Below are 14,705 nucleotides of genomic sequence, written 5' to 3'. Positions count from 1 at the left end.
CAGAATAAGATCCTGCTATAAATATTGATCTCTTGTTAGAGCCTAATGAAAGATGCATTACTGTGTCCCTACAGAGCCCTCCAAACTCATCTCCAGTCAATCTCCCCTCCTTCATTCTACTGTACCATCCTGGCCACAATTTTGGTCTTGTATTATTAATTGACGCTGAGTCAAGCCAATTCATGGAGACCTCGTGAGCAATGGAAGACATTTTTCCCAGTTCTGCTCCATCTCCATGATTGGTTACAAACAGAAGGGCTGTCAGTGGTATATTTTATGAAATAGACCACCCGACCTTTCTTCCTAGTCTGTCTTGGGCTGAAAGCACCTGAACAACATCCCAGTAACACACAAGTTTCCAAGGACAAATGCATGATGGATAACATGTGAGGTAAATCACAGCCAGATTTCTCCTGTGGAAGGTAAACAGCCTACCTGGATGAACTATCACGGCACTTAAGCTCGTATTTAAAACAAGCAAGCAATAAATCAGTGTCCATTAAGTCAATTCTGATTTTTTATTATTTCCTATTGTTGTTGTGTCACAAACATAACTCCTAGCTGTCCATCTTTCACACAAGGAGCAGAAAGTGGATCTGAACCACTGGTGGGTTGGCAGCTCAACTCATTACCCACTAGGCCACTATGAACCCAGTCTTTGCTCTCCCCAGGGTCTTTGGATATGCTTTCTTATGCTTATGATGCTCTCTTTTCAGATCTTTTATGCCTGGCATTTATCATTCAGGGCTGGTCTGACTTCCTTCACCCTGTGTTGCCTCCATCTCAACTAATCTCTATCTACTTAATCAATTATTCCACTTATATTCCTTATAGTTCATATAATCTGAAATTATCTCCTTTAAATCCTTTATCTGGTTCCACGACTGTAAATCTTTAGACAGGGGGACTGCCCAGCAATCTGAATGACTGAGGGATTCCAATCAACACCTAATGGTTAGCAGCCAGACACATTATGCACTATGTCACTAGGGTCCTGAAATGGAACATAACTTGTGGTTGAATTTTTAAAATCTTCAGGTGTCTTTGATGCTAAAACAGATCAAACCCTAGAACTAAATAAATAACTCAGAGAGTCTTTTGATCACATAAAACATTCAATAAAAAAAGTTCCCATCCATCTAAGGTAGTTTCATCTCACATATTTTAGGTGTATTGTTACTATTGTTATGTGTCATAGAGTCATCTGCAACTTATAGTGATCCCATGTACAACAGCTTTGAACCCTGCCCTATCCTGAACTAATCTCATTGTCTCTGATAGACCTAATCCCATTTTCCCAGTCATTGAGTCAATCCAGCTCATCCTGGGTCTTCCTCTCCTGTGCTGTTCCGCCACCATTCCAAGCATGATCTTCTTCTCCAAGGAATGGTTTTCTCTGTCCATAGGCCCAAAGTATGAGAGATGGAGCTTCAAAATCCTTGCCTCCAGGGAGCAGCCTGGTCGCATCCTCTTCAGGAATGACCTGTTTGTTTTCCTGGCTGTCCACAGTATGTTTAACACTCTTCTCCAGCACCACAACTCAAAGGCATCTCTCTTGATTTCCTGACTACTGGTGCCAAGAGTGTTGATTGTGGACATAACCAAGTTGATTATGGAAACTTTTAACATTTTCATCTTACTTGGATCTACAGTTAACACACTTGGTACCAGTAGCCAGGAAATGAGAAAACTTATTACACTGGGGAAGTCTGTGATTAGGGACCTCTCCAAATAATTGAGGAGTAATCATGTCAGATTGAGGGCCAAGGTGCTTCTGATTCAGGCCATGGTTTTTCTGCTCACTTGTTATGCATCTGAGAGCTGGCCAATGAATAGGGATGACAGAAGAATTGATGCCTTGGAGCCGTGGTGTTAGAGAAGAGTACTAAACATCCCATCAACTGCCAAAACAACAAGCAAAAATATGTCTTGCAGAGAGGGTGCAGTCAGAGTGCTCTTTGGAGGCAAAAATAATGAAGCTTTACCTCACATACTTCAAGCATGTCACTAGGAGGTGCGATTCATTGGAGAGGGACATGAAACTTGGCAAGCTGGAGGGTTGGCAAAGAAAAGAAAGAGCCTCAACCAGGTGGACTGACACAGTGACTGCAGCAATGGGCTCTAATGTTTTAGGAATTGTGAGGCACAGGATAGGACAGAGTTCAGATCTGTTGTTCATAGGGTCACTATGGGTCATACTCAAATAAATGGCACCTAACAACAACATTCCTTGGAGAAGGACATCATGCATGGAAAAGTGGAGGGTGATCATGAGAAAAGTCCCTCAACCAAGTGGGTTGACAGAGGGGCTGTAGCAATGGGCTCGAGTATACCAGAGTTGTGAAAATAGCACTAGGTAGGACAGGGTTCAGCCCTGTTGTCATACTCGACTCAATAACACCTAACAACAGCAACTAAGGTAGTGTTTCATTTGGGTATCACATAAAGTTACTTGTTAATAGCTCTCTGAGAAAGAAATATAGCCATGATTAAAAATCTCCTTGAGTTAACCACCAAAACAAACAATCAAACACTCAATGCTACCAAGTCAGTAATAACCCCACATAGTAAAACTGCTCCATAGGATTTGATCTTATTTTTGCCAAAGTAGATTGCCATGTCTTTCTTCTGAGTGTATTACCATTGGATGTGTTCTGTAAGGTCTTAATTTAGTAGTCAACACACCTCTAGACACCACTCATAGACCTGATTTACAAGTAAATAGATTTCTTTGCTGAAGGATTCCTCAGAACATTTTGAATATTTGGAAGAAGGTCCACCAAACACATATGATTTTACAAGTATGGTTGGTAAAGTAAAATGGTTAATATTTACCATGTGCTTAATATGAACCTGTCATACATACAATTATACAGACCTTGAGCACCAGATCTCCTAAGAGCACACAATTAAAATCCAGTTTTACAAATAGCGCCTTAAAGAAATTGCAAAAGTAATGCCCACCCATGAGGATCACAGGGCAGTGCAGTGGGGCACCAATTAATTGGAGATCTTTCTTTCGAACATGTGGGGTATATAGACTTTTCTCCCTAAAAGCTCACTCAAGCAGGTTATATGGGTCAGGCCGGTCTGTTTATGGGTCAAGCCCAGTAATTGACTTGCAATATGGGACAGATGCTTTCCAGGTGTGTATGTGTTTGTGTGAATGTCAATAGAACTAATTCCATCATAGAATTATACTCCACGACTTACAACCTTAAAGCCCATGCCCATCACATTCTGTCCCTTAAAAGATTATTGTGGTTGTTAGATGCCATCAAGTTGACTATGACTCATTTGGTGTTATGTGCCGTCGAGTTGCTTGCAACTCATAGCGACCCTATGTACAACAGCCCTAAACTCTCCTCTGTCCTGTGCCACTTGCACTGTCTGATACACCTATCCTGATTAACCCAATCACTGAATCAATCCACCTCCTAGAGGACCTTCCCCTCTTGTGCTGTCCATCCACCTTACCAAGCATGATGACCCTCTCCAAGGACCGGTCCCTCCTTATAGCATGTCCAAAGTACTTTAGATGAAGCCTCGGAATCCTTGCCTCCAAGGAGCTGCCCAGTTTAACCCTCTCCAGGATGAATCTGTTTGTTTTCATAGCAGTCCATGATACCCTCAATACTCTTCTACAGCACCAAAGCTCAAAGGCATCAATTCTCTTTCTATACTCCCTAGTCATTGTCCAACTCTCTGATGCATAGTAAGTGATTGCAAAGACCATGGCCTGTATCAGAGGCACCTTAGTCTCCAGAGAGACACCATTGCTCTTCAGTACTTTAGAGAGGTCCCTAACAGCAGACTTTGCCATCGCAACACGTCTTTTAATTTCCTGGCTACTGGTGCCAAGATTTTTGACCATGGAGCCAAGCAAACTAAAGTTGTGAACAATCTCAGTCTTTTCACAATCCATCCTGATGCTGCCAATTGGTCCAGTGGTGAGAATCTTGACCATGTAAACAACAAATTGCCCTAATCTGTACCATCTTCATGATCTCTGATAGGCTGGAGCCCATTGTTACAGTCACTGTGTCAATTCATCTCACTGAAGGTCCTCTTCCCCGTGACCCCCTCTACCTTTCCAACATGATGTGTTTTTTCCAGTTTCAGGCCCCCCTAAATGGGTTATATAACCAGGATCTAGGTCTGACTTTTTGCTGGTTTTGTTATGCTTACCAGTATAAATAAACAAGAGGTGAACTCTGTAGTACTGACTCCTCTCCCCACCTGAGAACTAACTTATCTTTAAGTACACTCTTTAATAAACCTCCTACTGTCTAAGCTATATCTTGGTTTTTCTGGCCCAAGCCAATACAGGGGACAATTTTTCTATACTGTTCCTGGAGTTTTCATGAAACAGTGTGTTTCTGGGTGGCTTATGTATTTGTGTATGTCTCTCTGTGTGCTTTTCTTTGTATGTGTGTCTGTATCGGTGTCATTGTACCAAAAAGAATTGTGCAATATCCAACTATTTAAAAAGGTAATATACGATCAGGAACTGGTAATATTAAAGAAGGAAGTCTAAGCTATACTGAAGGCTGTGTGTGTGTCGGGTGGCGGGGGAGAAATCAAGCTTCTAGAAATTGATGGAATTCCAAATGATGTATATCAGTACACATGGTACTTACTTGTATATCTCAATACATTTGAAGGTGGGTGCCTGGCCGAAGCCCATTGAAAATACTGAACTGAATATTTTCAATTGATTCCTATACATCAGAAATTTGTACAATAAATTGGGTAACAGAAGAACAGATTGATACCTTTGAATTGTGGTGTTGGAGAAAAGTACTGCCGAAAGAACAAACAAGACTCTCTTGGAGGAAACACAAAGTGCTCCTGAGAGGTAAGGATGGTAAAACAATCTCACCAAGGGTCTCTTATCAAAAGTTCACTGAATTCTACAGGGCCTTCACAATAAAAAGGCTGATAACACAATTTCAAAATGGGCAAAGGACGTAGAAGGACTTTTCACAGAGGAAGATATTCAGATGGCCAACAGACACATGCAGAAATGCTCAAAATCACTGGCAATCAGAGAGATTCAAATCAAAACCACAATGAGAAACTATCTCACCCCTGTGGAGTGGAAGAGTTTAACAGAACAGCAAGTAATAAATGCTATAAAGGCTGTGGAGAGGTAGGAAGTCTTATACACGGTTGGTGATATTGTAAAATGGCACAACCATTCTAGAAGACAGTTTGGCATTTCCTCAGAAAGCTGAACATAGAAACTCCATGTGACACAGCTATTCTACTACCTGGAATATACTCCAAGAAAATTAAAACTGAGACACAAATGGAGACTTCTACACCAGTGTTCATAGCAATGCTATTCACCGTTGCAAGAACGTGGAAACAGCCCAAATGTCCAACCACAATGGAATGGATTGAGAAACTGTGGTTCATTCATACAATGGAAAACTACACAACATGCAGGAGCAATGATTCTGTAAATCACTATCTAACTTGGGAGGGACAAATACTGTGTCAGACCACTATTGTATAAATAGATAAGTAGTAAAACGTGTATGAGGATCCAAGGGGGGGGTGGAATCAAAAGGGGGAAGAGGGGCATAATCATAGCAACACACAATCTGATGGGTGGAGGGAAGGGTGGGCTAAGGAAATGGGAAAGATCAGGTGTGAAAATTAATGTATACATTTTTTTAAGTAAACAACTATAAAATAAAAAGTTTATATTAAAACACTGACAGCGCAGGAGAGGGAGATCTTGGATGAGATGGATTGATACGGTAACTAGGGCAATGAGAGTTGATGTGTCAGAATTAGTGAGACTGGCTCAGAACAGGAAAGGGTTCAGAGCTGCTATTTATAGGGTCGCTATGTATTGTAGGTGACCCAACCAATAACATTCTGTGACAGATTTGGAAGCAGGAGTGGCATCCACTTCCTAAACAACATGCCTCTGGAAACTCTACGAACTTTGATAAATGTTGATTGTCATAGGGGCTTCAGGCCTTTTGTTCATAGGGTTCCTATGAGTCATGCTCGATTTGAAGACAATCAACAACATATTAAAACACACACATACGCAAACCAAACCAAAACAAAGAAAACAACTTTGTCTCATATACTTTGGATATGTTGTCAGGATAGGCCAATCCTTGGAAAAAGGAAAATTATACTGGCATAGGTAAAAGATCAGCAAAAGAGAAGACCTTCATCAGGATGGATTTGCACAGTGACTACAGTAATGAACTTGAGCATGGTGGAGATTGTGATGATGGAATTGGGCAAAGTTCAGATTTGTTGTTCATGAGCCCACTATGTAGCATAGGAGTCTCAATGGTGCCTAATAACTAGTAGAGTAGTCTGTAGGGGGTTGGACTACTAACTCAAAGGCCATGCATTTCTGGCAGTTTGAATTCACTTGAAGCTCTTTGGGGGGAAATGGGCAGTCACTTCCTGTGCAATTGTACCATTTATGGCCTCAGAAACTCAATGAAAGGTCTGTTATGGATAGGTTTCTATTCTATGGCAATGTGAGAGACAGAGACTTTAATAAAATATGTAAGTCAAATCTCTGTTTCTTTGCATTCAGACTTACTATTGAAAATGTTTTTCTTACTCCAAAAGTAATAACACTTCTTCATAGAATAAGAAACAAATAAGCAAAATGAAAAAGAAATCTTGCTTACACTCCCATATATAAAAACAATCCTTGCTAATATTTTCTTGAATATCTTTCAAAAATTTTATTTGTATGCCATATTTTATTTGTTAAAATTTTATTTCTAATCTGTCTTTACATTTTTATGTACTTTCTTACTACATTTTCAACCAGTTTTCTGGTTCAAATGCTATTTTGCCATGTTGTTGTTGATTTTTGCTGAGTCAAGCATGACTCATAATGACCCCAGGAACAAAAGGCATGAAGCCCTTCCACAACCTTTGCCATTTGTCAGATTTTACAGAGTTTTCAGAGGCATGCTATCTAGGAAGTGGATGCCACTCCTACTGTACATCTTTTTAATCTGAATTTTCACATAAACACCTATCCACATTCACAGTTACTTTTATGCTTCAGAGAGCTGGACAATGACTAAGAATGATGGAAGAAGAATTGATGCCTTCGAATTGTGGTGCTGGAGAAGAGTCTTGAATATACCATGGACCGCCAAGAAAACAAATAGATCTGTCTTGGAGAGGGTGAAACCAAGTTTCTCTTTGGAGGTTAGGATTTTAAAGCTCTGTCTCACAGACTTTGGGCACAAAGCCAGAAGAAACCGGTCCTTGGAGAAGGACATCATGCTCAGAAGGGTGGAGGGAAAGTGCAGGAGAGGAAGATCCCAGATAATGGATTGACACATTAACTAAGGCAATGGGGGTTGGTGTATTGGAATTAGTGAGACTGGCTCAGGATAGGGAAGGGTTCAGAGCTGCTGTACATAGGGTCACTATGGCTCGTAGGCAACTCGAAGGCACATAACAACAACAATAACAATATATATTAAATATATTAATATATTTGTTTACACTTTAGAGCTCTGATGACCTAATGGTAAGGAGCTGCACTGCCAACTGGAAGGCAAGTGATCTCAATCTGCCAGCTGCTCTGTGGAAAAAAAATGGGCCATCTCCTCCTGTGATATTTACTCCTTCTGAAAACCCACTGGAGGGTCAGTGTTTACTCAACCATAGATACATAACAAAGGTACATAACAATATCGTAAACTATGAGGAGCTCTGATGGTACAGTCTGTAGCAAGTTGCACTGCTAAGCAGAGGCTTCCCATTTGCTATGATTTACATCTGTCAATGACTCCGAGATAAGAAGATAGACAATTTCCTCATGTTGCAATTTATAGCCTCAGGAAGTAATAATGGAGGGTAGCTATGAGTTAGAATTGACTCAAAGGCAGTGAGGGAGTGAGTAAGTGTGTGACAGTAAAATATATAAATACTAACCTATGATATTAAATTATCTGATGAAACATCAGTTGGGGATATTTAAAATTGCTACATATTAAATATTTAGGTCACTATTTTTAAAAATCACATCAGGACATGAGGAGACACATTGCACTGGGGAAATGTGCAGTTAGGGACTTTTCCAAATTATTGAGGAGTAATGATGCCAGTTTGAGGACTAAGATGCTTCTGATTCAGGCTTTCCGACTACTGACTATGCATCTGAGAGCTGGACAATAATAAGGATGACAGAAAAAGAACTGATGTTTTTTGAGCTGTGGTATTGGAGAAGAATACCCCAAGAATAACCCCCTGAATACCCCGTGAAGGGCCAAGAGAATAAACATGTCTTGATGTGTCTTGGAGAGGGTGCAGCTGGAGTAAGTGCTCTTTGGAGGCAAGAATGATGAGGCTTCACTTCACATATTTTGGGCATGTTGCTAGGAGGGGTTATTCCTTGGAGAAGGACATGATGCTAGGAAGGGTGGAGGGTCAGCAGAGAAGAGGAAGAACCTCAACCAGGTGGATTGACATAGTGATTGCTGCAATGGGCAGTGTGTCAGGAACTGTAAGGATGGTGGAGGATGGAACAAAGTTCAGATATTTTGTTCACAGGGTCACTATGGTCATACTCGATGGTACCTAACAAGAACAACAACAGCTGGTGTTCAATGAGGACATAAAACTAATCAAATGGGGAAACAACAACCTCTTCAACAAATGATGTTGGCAAAATTGGACTTCTACTTGCAAAAAGCTGAAGCAGGATCCACATTTCACACTATACACAAAAATCAACTCAAGGTGGATCAGAGACCTACAGGTAAAGTCTAAAAACCATAAAGATCATAAGAGACAAAGTGGGACCAAGCTTAGAAGGCCTAGTCTATGGTATAAAGAGGCTAATAAAGACAGCCAGAAATGCACAAGCAGGAGAGGATAGAACTGATGAATGGGACTTTCTAAAGATTAAATTTCTGTGTGCATCAAAAAATTTTTCCAGTGGAGTGAAAAGAAAACCTAGTAATGGAATAAAACATTTGGCAATACCATCTCAGACAAGTTTATGGTTGGACATTTGGACTGTTTCCATGTAATGAAACTCTAACAAATGTTTACAGAATACTACAGGTCCTCCACAAGAGAAAGACTGATAACCCAATCACAAAATAGGCAAAAGACATGGAAAGACTTTTCACAGAGGAACACATTCAGATGGCCAACAGACACATGAAGAAATGCTCAAATTCACTGCCAGTGCGAGAAATGCTAATAAAAACCACAATGAGATACTGTCTCACCTCAGTAGCAGTGACAAAGTTTTACAGGACAGCAAGCAATAAATGTTAGAGAGGATACGGAGAGATTGGAGCTCTCACACATGTTGGTGGGACTATAAAATGAATGGTACAACCACTCTGGAAGGCAGTTTGGCATTTCCTCAAAAAGCTGACCGTAGTAATTCCATACTACCCAGCTATTCCACTGCTTGGAATATACCTGAGGAAAATATAACTGGGATAAAGTTGGAGATTTGTATACTGATGTTCATAGCAGTGTTATTCACCATCTCAAGAAAATGGAAACAGCTCAAATATCAATCAACAAATGAATGGTTTAAGAAATTGGGGTACCTTTAATACTATAGAATACTATGCAGCATTCAGGAACAATGGTTTAGAAAAATACTATATAACTATATAGCTGGAGAGCATTATGTGGAGGGAATTTACTCAATCTCATAAGACTGTTATTGTAAAAGTTGAAGGATTACTAGTAAAATGTATACCAAGGTCTACAGGGGGAAGGGAATGAGGTGGTGGCTGTAGTGAGGAAAGGGGGAGGAAATCAAGACGTCACAGAGTTTGGTGGGCAGAGGAAGGGGGTGAAAGAATTAGAAAAGAGCTAGTGGGAATCTGAAAAGTTGGGGTGATGGTAGGCATGGATCAATGATGAAAATTCTGTAAAACACCATGTATGGGAATGATCATATGAAAGGCAGTCTGAATAGAGGACTGTGTGAATATTTGTATATTAGCAAAACACAATGCATATTAAAAAACACAATATATACAGATTTTGTATGCAAACCAATATAAAAGAAAAAGGAATAATTTTTAAAGAAGAAAATAATACAGATTACACCGTAGAAACAAAGAGCACACCAAGAAAACAAAATTCCTCACCACTGGAGAAATATCTTGATAGAAGGAGGAGATACTAACATAATAGAAGGAAAAAGATCCATGTTGTCAATTATTTAATTTTACTTGGGTCTACAATCAGCACCCATATTAACAATAGTCAAGAAGAAATCAAGGTATGTTACACCGAGAAAGTCTGTTGTTAAAGACCTCTCTGAAGTACTAGAGAGAAAGGACGCCAGTTTAACGATTAAAGTGCACCTGATCGGGACTATGACATTTTCAACTACTTCCTATGCACCTGAAAGATGAACAAATAGTAAGGAAGATGGAAGGATCAGTGGCTTTGAATTGCAGAATTGGCGAAGAGTATTGAATATCCTATGGACTGCCAAAGAACAGACAAAATTTGTCTTAAAGGAAATATAACCAGACGACTCCTTAGAGACAAGAATGGTAAAACTTTGTCTCACTTTCTTTGGGTATACTTTCAGAAGGAACCAATCCTCAGAGACAGACTTCGTGCTAGGAAAGTCGGAGGGTCATTCAAAGAGAAGAAGACCTTCCACAAAGTGAATTAAACGTGGTGGTTTTAGCAAAGGGCTCCCGGACACAAGAGATCATCAGGCTGGTGCAGGATAGAGCAAGGTTTAGACATGTTGTTCATAGAGTTGCTGTGAGCTGTAGTCAGATGGATGTAACCTAACAACAAAAGCCCTTGGAAACAGCCCTGACTAATGATTGGCTGGTATTGATCGAGCAACACCAGTTCCCTCAGTAGTGCTGCTCTCTGCTGCCATCCTGTGTTCTCCAATGAGAATGAACTCCATAGAATAAACTGTACTGGCTCTTTCCTTCCCTGTCTCCATCCACCCTCTACTGCCCTGCTGAGGCTTCTGGGATTAACTTCTTAAATAAACAACTTGTGTTTGATTTTTTGTCTTGCAATCACTGATCACCTCCAAAGCAAATATTTGTATTTTAGTTCTTGCATCAACATCTGTTTCCGGCATACTCCTCCAATTCCAATTCCTGCAACTTTATGTTTCTTGTTGAATTGCAAGTGATTTGCTCAAGGTTACAAAGCTATCGAGTGGCAGGCTTGAGTTTCAACGCACAGTAATCCTCTATCCCCAAGCAGTGTTCTTACTTCTTTCTCTCCTTGGAACCTCCTATCTGCCTGGGGACCGCAGTGTAGGAGGACCCTGACATGTGTGCCAGAGGAACCAGGACTCCTGGCTGCTGTCTATGTCCTTGTTCTCCATAATATGACGAGAACAGTGGCAAACTCATGCTTATACTGACTGGGCACCAGGAGAGAGTGCTAAGTGCTCTGCTCATTTTAATCCATTTAATTTTCATAACCTTGCTCTTAGCAACTTTCAGGTGAGAAAACTGATGCAGAAAGGAGTAAAGCAGCGTACTTAAGTTCGCACAGCTGATCTTGAATTGAACTCAGGCAAATGGACCTGAGGACCTTGCCTTTATGTCTAGTGCTGTTTGACTTCACAGACTCCACCTATTGTGTTTCCATCACATACTGGGCATAGGCAGCAGTTGTGGTTCTGTGATAGAGTCCTTGCTTTCCGTGTAGGAGACTTGGGTTCAACTCCCAGCCAATGCACTTTACACAAGACTACCTCTTGTCAGTGATACCTTCCATGTTGCTATATTGTTGAACAGGTTTCCAGATCCAGATAGTCTAGAAAGAAAGGCCTTGAAATTGACTTTCAAAATTAAAAAAAAAAAAATAAATCACTCAACACCGTATAGATCACAGCGGTTCAGTCTGAAACGAATCAGGGAGACAGTGCAGGTCCAGGCAGTACTTGTTTTATTATGTGTGGGATGGCCATCAGTTGGGGCCCAACTGCGTGAAAACTGAGAACTACAGCAACGATGTTCTAGGCATGGTGATGAGCCATTTCTTTTAACATACAGGCTATCGGGGAGACAGACTGTGCTCCAGTTACTGTAACAATGGGCTTCAGCTGCACGATAAGGCAAGGTTCCAGACTTGCTCAAAGAGTTGTTATGAATCATGGTCAATTCAATGGTATCTAACAACAACAACAACAACAAAAGTTGTATAACCTATTCACAATTGTCAAGCTGATTTAGATTCATAGTGATCATCCATTGGGTTTTCAAGGCCGAAAATCTTAACAGGAGGAGACTATCCACCTTTCTCCTACGGAGTGCTGGGTAGATTCAGATTACCAACCTTTTTGGTTAGGACCCTGACATATGACCTATAACAACAGAATTCTTATAGTTAGCTATTTAGATTTAGAATTGTTAATGTCTGCATGTAAAATAAGGAAACAATTCGTATTGTATAGACTTGAAAAACATTCTTCTCACCCTGCCTCTTAGTTCCCTGATGCAGCGGTAACAAAGTAAACTACAAACGAATGTTTTTAAAGAACAGAAATTTATTGTCTCATGGTTTTTGAGGCAACAAATTCAGATTAGAACATTGACTTTAAGAGATGACACTTCTCATCAGAGCTCCGGGAATTCCCTGGCTTTCACTGGTGTGTCTCATATACCGGCGTGTATTTCTGTGTCTACTCAGTTCTTTTTATATCTCACAAGTGATGAGGTAAGCATTCATTCTATTCTGATACGACCCTATAAACATAACAAAATAAAACCCCTATTTCCCAAGGGAATCTCATTCACTGTACTGGAGTTAGAGTTTTCCTGCATATTGGAGTAAGGAAGGATATTGTTGTTTGATGCTGTCACATTGGTCCTAACTCATAGTGTCTGCATCCTTGCTCCTTCCTGGGCCATCTCCCCAGTTGCTGCTGCTGGACTGATGCCCATTATTGTGGCCACTAGGTCAATCCATCTCCTTCAGAGTTTTCCTCATTTTTAAGGACTTTGTCAATATATGACTTTACAAAGAAAGCTCTGTTGGGTGGTCTAGCGGTAAGGTTCTGTGCTGCTAATTCAAAGGCAAGCTGTTCAAATCCATCAGCTGCTGCGCTGGAGAAAGATGGGTGATTGGAAACTTCTGAAAACCTGATGAAGGGTCAGCTATAAGTTGGTTCTCACTGGACAGCACATAACAATATGAAACATGATGTTCTCCAGTAACTGGCTTCTCCTGGTAATATGTGAAATGAAGTCTTAACATCTTCACCACTTTTTTGTTGTTTGTTTTGTTTTTATTTTGGTGTTCATACAAAATTCATATACATTGTGTTTCATTCATACACACATTATGTTTTACACATTTTCATTCATATTATGTTTCACACAATTGTTCCTACAAATTGTGTTGTATAAAATTAATCACTATTAATATATGCCCACTATTACTCCATTTTTTAGGTCCCAAATAGATCTTTCCTAATTCTTTGACCCCCCCCCGCCATGATTTCCACCCTCCCCACTGTCAGCCCTCTTGTTCCCTTTTCTTCCACCCTTGAACTTTCATACATGTATTATGAGTTATCCTCCTATTTTTACAATAATGGTATTATGTAATATTTGTGCTTATGAGACTGAGTTAGTTAACTCAGCATAATGCTCTCCAGTCTTTCCCATATTACATGTTAGTATTTTTAAAAAACATTATTCCTGAGTGCTGTATAGTATTCCATTGTGTGAATATGTCACAAGTTCTCAATACATGCAGTTGTGGTTGAACCTTTGAGCTGTTTCCATGTTCTTGTAATTGTGAATAACACTGCTATGAACATTGAGATACAAATCTCTGTGTTCCAGTTCTCATTTCCTTGGGATACATTCCTAGCAGTGGAATAGCTGTGTAATATGGAATTATCTCTATGTTCAGTTTTTTTTTAGGAAATGCCAAACTGCCTTTCAAAGTGGCTGTACCATTTTACAATCCCACCAACACTGTATGAGAGTTCCAATCTCTCCACATCCTCCCCAATATTTATTGCTTGCTTTCCTGTTAAACTTTTTCATTGCTACTAGGTGAGATGGTATCTCATTGTGGTTTTGATTTGCATCTCTCTGCTTGCCAGGACTTTGAGCATTTCTTCATGGGTCTGTTGGCCATCTGAATGCCTTCCTCTGTGAAAAATCTTTCCATATCTTTTGCCCATTTTGTAATTGGGTTATCATTGAATTATTTGTGTCTTCTCTTTCTTTTCTTTTGTTAAGTTTGCAATAGTTTGTTAGTTTTGTTGGCTCTTTAGAAGAATCAGCTCCTGCTCTTGTTGATGGTTTCAATAGTTTTTCTGCTTTCTATCTCACTGATTTCAGCTCTTGTCCTTATACACTTTCTTTCCTCTACACTTCCTAAACAACATAGCACTGGAAACTCTATGAACTTTGATAAATGCCGATAGTTATAAAAAGGCTTCAGGCCTTTTGTTCTTAGGGTCACTATGAGCTGTGCTTGACTCAAAGTCAATCAACAGCAACAACAACTAGAGGGGTTAGAGTCTTGGTTGGGTATTACCCCCCCCCATATTTGATGTAGGTGTTGAGTTAGAGAATGAATTTTGTTTCTTTCTTCCTTTTTTATATGTTTGTCTATCGCTATGAACTGCCTCCTGAGGACTGTCTTAGAAGCATTCCAGAGGTTTTGGTATGTTGTATTTTCAATGCAATTTCTTCCAAGGAATTTTA

This window comes from Elephantulus edwardii, unplaced genomic scaffold, assembly GCF_000299155.1.
Source record: "Elephantulus edwardii isolate Elephantulus edwardi_28Jun2011 unplaced genomic scaffold, EleEdw1.0 scaffold00226, whole genome shotgun sequence".
Lineage (NCBI taxonomy): Eukaryota > Metazoa > Chordata > Mammalia > Macroscelidea > Macroscelididae > Elephantulus > Elephantulus edwardii.
This window is presented reverse-complemented; position numbering follows the sequence as displayed.